We start from the raw sequence: 6551 nt of genomic DNA, 5'->3' as shown, positions 1-6551 counted from the left end.
TGCGAGCGCATGCGTGTGGGGGGATGGGGGGTGGGGAAGGTGGCTGGGGATGGGTAGGTGGGGATGGGTGGGTGGGTGTGTGTGCGCATGTGCGCGTATGTGTACATGTGTGTACGTGTGTGTGCCTGTGCATGCGTGCGTGCAATTGTGTGTGTGCACGTGCATGTGTGTGCATCTGCGTGTTTTTGTGTGTGTGTGTGTATGTGTGTGTGTGTGTGTGTGTGTGTGTGGTGCACCTGTGCGTGTGCGTGCGTGTGTACGTGTGTGTTTGTATGTGTGTGTGCGTGTGTGTATGTGTGTGTGTGTGTGCATGTGTGTGTATGTGTGTGTGTTTGTGTGTGTATGTATATGTGTGTTTGTGCAAACACGCATGTGAGCATGCCTGGTGGGGGTTGCTGTGGATGAGTACAGAAGTGAGCTTCAGTCGTACATCTAAAGAGCTCTGTATCGTGTGTTTTTGGTGTTTCCGTGAATCTCGGGGTTCCATGATAAAGCTAGATTGGCTGTCCAGTGAGCCCCAGGGATCGGCCTCATCAACACTAGGATTACAAGCACGGAAACACCATAACCCTGCTTCTTTACTCAGGTTCTGGGGATTGTGCTCTGGTTTTCATGCTGGTATAAAAAGCACTTTGCAGACGGAGCTATCTCTCCACTCCTCCTGCTGGTGTTTTATATTGAAAAACTTCAACAGTTATCTGAATCTGACTTTAGCCCATCCTGTACTCAGTCAAATGATGTCAACTCCTATCAGTGCTTAGAGGATCATACCTACACATAAGCCATAAACAACCACTACTCAAGCAATAATAAAGTAGATCAGAGGCTAAACTTTGGCTGAACAAAACTTAGCTTTGTGGGCTTCGTACAATAACACTGTCACCTACTTCAACGAGGGTCAAGATTTTATTCCTACCCTGACTTCTGGGAGTTACTGAATCCTTATTTTCAGCATATTCTAATTTGTATAGCAAGATAAAATTCACACACTTTGCTTATTTTTTGGATCTTTAAATCGCCCCACCCTCCCAGAACCCCCTCTATACTACCTTACGCATCACAGAACCCCTCTATACTACCTTCCGCATCACCCAGACCTGGCATTTGTGCTGTCCATACCATAGTTACTGCAGCAAGAACTTAAATCCTATTGCATCATGGCCCACTACAAAGACAACAGTAATTACCCTGAAACTCCCCAACCTTTAGCAAACCATTGTTTGAGGCTAGCTTCTCTATTAGGTACTGACTCTGTAAAACTATAGCTTGTCATGCTCTTCCATCCTACAAGACTGTTCTGTTTTGTAAGCGAACACTTTAGCCTATGAATCCCAGTCAAGATGACAATCTGTTGATGTCATCTTGTTTCCTTGGGAACCTAGTAAATGGCACTTCTTAGTCTCCTCACAGAGGCTTGTAGAGATTAAGGGCATTTCTAGAGTATTTCAAAGGTTGTATAAAAGCACAAAGCATAGCCGAATGTCTCTTTGTAGTGTTTACTTCCCAGGCATCCAGATAGGACAAATCAGAAGAAGAATGTGTACTATCTCTATAGATTTTAGACTTAATGCTGATTAAAATTTAGTCATACTTAGCAAAGTAAAAAGACACAAGTAAAATAAAGTTTGGTAACATTTATAATTTACCCAATTATATACAAATATTGCTTCAAATATCTTTAAAGTCCCATATGCAGTCCCTAGACTTTATAATACATCAGCAAAACTACAGCATCAGTGCTCCATGGCCACAAAAACTATTCAGTGACTTCCACAGCAGAGGTAAGTATTCAGGTGGCAAAAGCCAATCTGCTGAATCATTATTCTCATAGTAGGCTGAAACTATGTCAAGCAGTCAGCTCTTGCCTTGAGTGAAGCAAGCTGTCAATCCAAAATAATGTTTCTGAATGATTAAACGTTACAAACTCAGATAACTGATTCACCTTACCTAATGACTGGCGCAGATTTCTTCTGATGTGAAAGGTTTTCTAGCATAGTAAGGATGCTGAGGGAAAGGTAAGATGTCCCAGCAACTGGGTGAAGATTTTAATTCTAAACTATTCTACTTTTTTCTCACAGGGGATTCTCTTAGATCCTCAAACATGATTGTGATTGTGATCCTCTATGACATCACAAGAAAGCAAGCTGAAGACACCATTACACTTAAGCTTCCATTATTGGCACATCTCATCCCATGTCTCTGGTAGTGCTCTTTCCTTGCCAAAGATCATGGATGCAGACATGAAGCCTGAAGGTCTCCAATCTCCTGTTAATTAACTTTCCAGACACAAAGTTGCTGACCCTGGAAAGAGGAGCTTTCCACTACTGAGAAAGAGTATGGAGTCCTTTCCTGTGTGAGAATGTTTTGCTTCAACATAAACAAACTGAAGAGGACAGAAATGATGTTCAAGTATTCTCTCATAAGAGTAAACAGCCAAGCCAGTTAGATATCATTTTCCTGGAATGTGTTGTGGAATCCAAAGGCAGGCACACACATGTCAGGGAACAGGCTGTCCTCGGATGGACAGAGCCTGAGGACTTAGGTAAATAAATACATTCATTCATGTTGACATTTCTTCATAATGTTTTTTTATATTTAGATATTTTTTTAATCTTAAGAACAATCAAAACCTACCAACTATTTGATTCAAACAGCAGCTTAATCCTGAAGGACTGTCCCAAGCAGCCTTATTTGGAGGTCTCCTTGTATATTACATCATGTTCTGGTATCACTGACGCCCACTTCTTGAGTTTTCCTTTTATAACAAGATAGGTACAACATGATGACTAAAGACACAAACCTTCCCAGGTCAATTGAGTTTTTAAGTACAGTTGTAAAACAGTGTTTGTTAAACTGCTGAGCATGCAACTAGGTAGGAATACATCACCTGAAATTCCAATCTGGAAGGCCCTCCCTTTGGTCCACTCGTGGAAGATTTTCCAATGTTTGGATCAGATGAGGTGACCAAGGTTCTCATCTAGGATACAAAGTATAAGTACCTGTGTGTGCATGTGTGTGTGCATGTGTGCGCATGTGTGTGTGTGTTTGTGTGTGTGTGTGCGCGCACACACACGCATGTGAGCATGACTGTGTGGAACTTTTAAAAACACTTGAATTTGGTTCTGTTTCATTCTGTAAATGTTGCCTGGAAACAGAATTGGCCACCCTTTCACTAGATCCAGCATGAATAGTTGATTTGCTTAACTCACATTCTGGAACAATACCTTTCTGTACTGAAAAGCTGATCCGGAATAAATGGGGCAAATCAGAATCTGCTTCTTTCTGTGCTCTTCCACCAATCGAAAGTGCTTCCCATGTTTTATTTTGTTAAAAACCTTCTCCGTCCCTTCTTTGCATGTGTGTCCATTCCCTGAGATTCGATTCTTTAAAAGACTGATTAAAGATGTTGCTAGCTAGGAGTCAGGAAGTTTGTGTCACCATTCCTCAGAGGTCAGCCTGGGAGCTGTGTCCGGCACCATGGGAAGTGGCCCCCGAACAAGGACACATGGCCATGCATTTCTCCAAGGCCATGTGACAACCAAGAATCACCCAGAGCCAGATGAGAGGAAGTATTCAGGAATGGCTTTGTGGTTAGCTGTGTTTTCCCACAGACTCCTCAGGGATTTTTAAGGAACCTGTCCAGTCTCTGAATGTTTATGTAAGGACTACTGCCTGAGTCCTTTGTTTCTCTATTTTCTACATTGATTGGTGTCAAATGAAATGCAATTGAGCCATTAGCAGGACTGTAAGTGGAATGAACTAGAATGAAACTAGTTCATAAATAAAAAGTAATGGGTAAATAAATACATAAAATATTCTTAAGATATTTTGGAGGGGGTAGTTGTTTACTTGGTTGGTTGGTTTTGTTTTAAAGAGTTTTGTTGTTGTTGTTTTTTTGTTTTGTTTTTTCAGTGAGGAAGGACCACACCAAAGCTTCAAGTAAAAGCTAACTACACCTGCAGAGGTCTGGTAATAGGTGACAACCTTAACCTGACCTACTTTGTTTGTTTCCAAAATGGTCTTGCTCTGCATCCCATTCTCTTTAGTTACTGCCTTAGCTTTGGGCTGTACTGTTTTCTTTTCTTCAGTTAATGGAGCAATTTCCCTGACTGAAATGATACGAACAAAGGTGAATTATTTAGTGCCAGAATGTTAGCAGGAGCCAATGTTCTGGACTTTAAGGGGAAAATACCTACCAACCCCACAGGTGGGTGGGCAGGGCAGACGAAGAGTGATTGTCAATCAGTGTCCTCTTTTGCTATATGAATAAAATTGTATTTTGCACATGCCCACTTTTACACAAGTAAAAAGCCAGTACAGAGCAGATCTCCATTATCCATACTGGTTTCCCTTTATTGTAAAAGACAAGGGCTTTTGCTCCAATGGCCTAATTCTGCATCTTCTGTCCCAACCATGTCTTCCTATTTCCTGTGAAAGAATTTCTTCCCAATGTAGTTTCTGAGCTTCAGGATTAACAGCGTAGACACCACAGTCTATGGGCTTTCCTTACTCTCACTAATGAAGGTTATGTTTGAATTGAGTCTATATTATAGATTAATTACAGCATCACAGAACAAGGTTTTATTTCAAATCAGGGCAGGTGACTTCTACCTGGCATAAAGGTTAGAGGTTGGATTTGAAATGCTGCTATTATTTCTCTGAAACAGAGGCAAAACATGAAGTTTTTTCTATAGATAATGGTTGGTATCGTGTTTGTTGGCTTGATAACCCAAGCAAACTCGTGCCTCACAAAGGCACTGGACAAACAAACAACAGTAATTCTGCAAAGTTCATAGGTGCGAGTAGGGAGAAAACATCATTAAGAAGGCAATTCAAAAAAATCTGTTCCAGAATCCTTTAGCTCTGGGATTCATTATCTATTGCTGGTCACAATCCAATAGTAAACATTTTAGAGTTGGTGCAACATAAACAATCTCAGTACCAATTCCTTTTCTTTCCTTTATTTTTTGTTGTTTGTTGTTTTTCTTACATTTTAAAATATAAAATCTATTTCTGATTCCTTAGTTGTGTACAAATCATCCACACAACAGATTGGGCTCACAAAATTTAATAGATTGAAATATGTAAAGTCAAACTTTGCTTTAGATAATATGCACAAAGCTTTTTAAATCAGAGGCTAGAGAAATGGCCAATAGGCTTATCTCCCTTGAATCTCTTGCAGAGTTTACCTCCCAGATGATATAGTATGCAGTATGCCACCATTTTTAAAACCAACTCCAGGGGATCCAATGCTGGGTTTTGGCTTCTTCAGGTACCCACACATACATGCACATACACATAACTAAAAATAAGTAAAAATAGATTTAGAAATTAAGACACTGAATTGTTTAAAAAGAATCTCACTGGATTGTGGTTCAAGGATGGGAAACAAGTTTTAAACAAGGTGTCAGGTCAGAGGGTCCAATTGTCAGTTTCCATTTCTTCCTCCATTCCAGAAAAAAAAAAAAACTAAACTTAAGAAAATAATACTGGGCCAAGGATCATAGGATCAGAGGTAAGGATACAACATCTATCCCAATACCAGGAGTAACTGGGACCAGCAAGACCCAGGCAAGCTGGAACTCTACAAGCTCAGTGGTTCAGGTTCCTTATGGTCTGTCTGGACCAGTGCCCTGAGCAGACCTTGGACACAAACTCTGCAGCAAATACCATAATGCCCAGTGGAAGCTCTACTCCCGGATGCTCTAATTCACAGGATCACAGAATCACAGGATCACAGAGACAGCTTGACTCTGAGGAGTTCTGACACAACCAGGATCACAGGAAAGACAGGTCCCAGTCAGATTTAACCAGAGCAGGTAGCAGTAGAGATAACCAGATGGTGGGAGCCAAGCATGAGAAAATAAACAACAGAAACCAAGGTCACTTGGCATCATCAGAACCCAGTTCTCCCACCATAGCAAGTCTTGGATACACCATTATACCAGAAAGGCAAGATTCAGACTTAAAAATCACTTCTCATGATGATGATACAGGGCATTAAGAAGGACATAAATGACTCCCTCTAAGAAATACAGAACACAGGTAAACAGCTAGAAGCCCTTAAAGAGAAAACTAAAAAGTCCCTTAAAGAACTACAGGAAACTATAATCAAACAAATGTAGGAAATGAACAAAACCATTCAGGATCTAAAAATGGAACTAGAAGCAATAAAGAAATCACAAAGGGAGACCATCCTGGAGATACAACAGTCAAAGAAAAGGCAAAAAGCAAAAAGCTCCTAACCCAAACATCCAGGAAATCCAGGACACAATGAGAAGACCAAACCTAAGAATAATAGGTACAGAAGAGGGCAAAGATGCTCAACTTAAAGGTCCAGTAAATATCTTCAACAAAAGTATAGAAGAAAACTTCCCTAACCTAAAGAAAGAGATGCCCATGAACATACAAGAAACATACAGAACTCCAAATAGACTGGACCAGAAAAGAAATTTCTCCACTCACATAATAATCAAAATACCTAATGCACTAAACAAGGAAAGAATTTTAAAAGCAGTAAGGGAAAAAGATCAAGTAACATCTAAAGGCAG

The 6551-nt window shown here is 40.5% G+C and overlaps 1 long non-coding RNA gene across 1 annotated transcript in view; it reads right to left on the bottom strand.

Annotated features, from left to right (window-relative positions):
* LOC116075022 overlaps positions 1 to 2089 on the bottom strand; it is a 31161-nt gene extending 29072 nt beyond the window's left edge. The window contains exon 1 of the long non-coding RNA XR_004112384.1: positions 1948 to 2089. This is a non-coding gene — a long non-coding RNA (uncharacterized LOC116075022). The remainder of the gene's footprint in view (positions 1 to 1947) is intronic.
* Positions 2090 to 6551: the final 4462 nt, after the last annotated feature.

Source organism: Mastomys coucha, unplaced genomic scaffold (genome assembly GCF_008632895.1).
Source record: "Mastomys coucha isolate ucsf_1 unplaced genomic scaffold, UCSF_Mcou_1 pScaffold3, whole genome shotgun sequence".
NCBI classification, from domain to species: domain Eukaryota; kingdom Metazoa; phylum Chordata; class Mammalia; order Rodentia; family Muridae; genus Mastomys; species Mastomys coucha.
The sequence above is the reverse complement of the archived record's forward strand: the minus strand, read 5'-3'. Positions and strand labels throughout refer to the sequence as shown.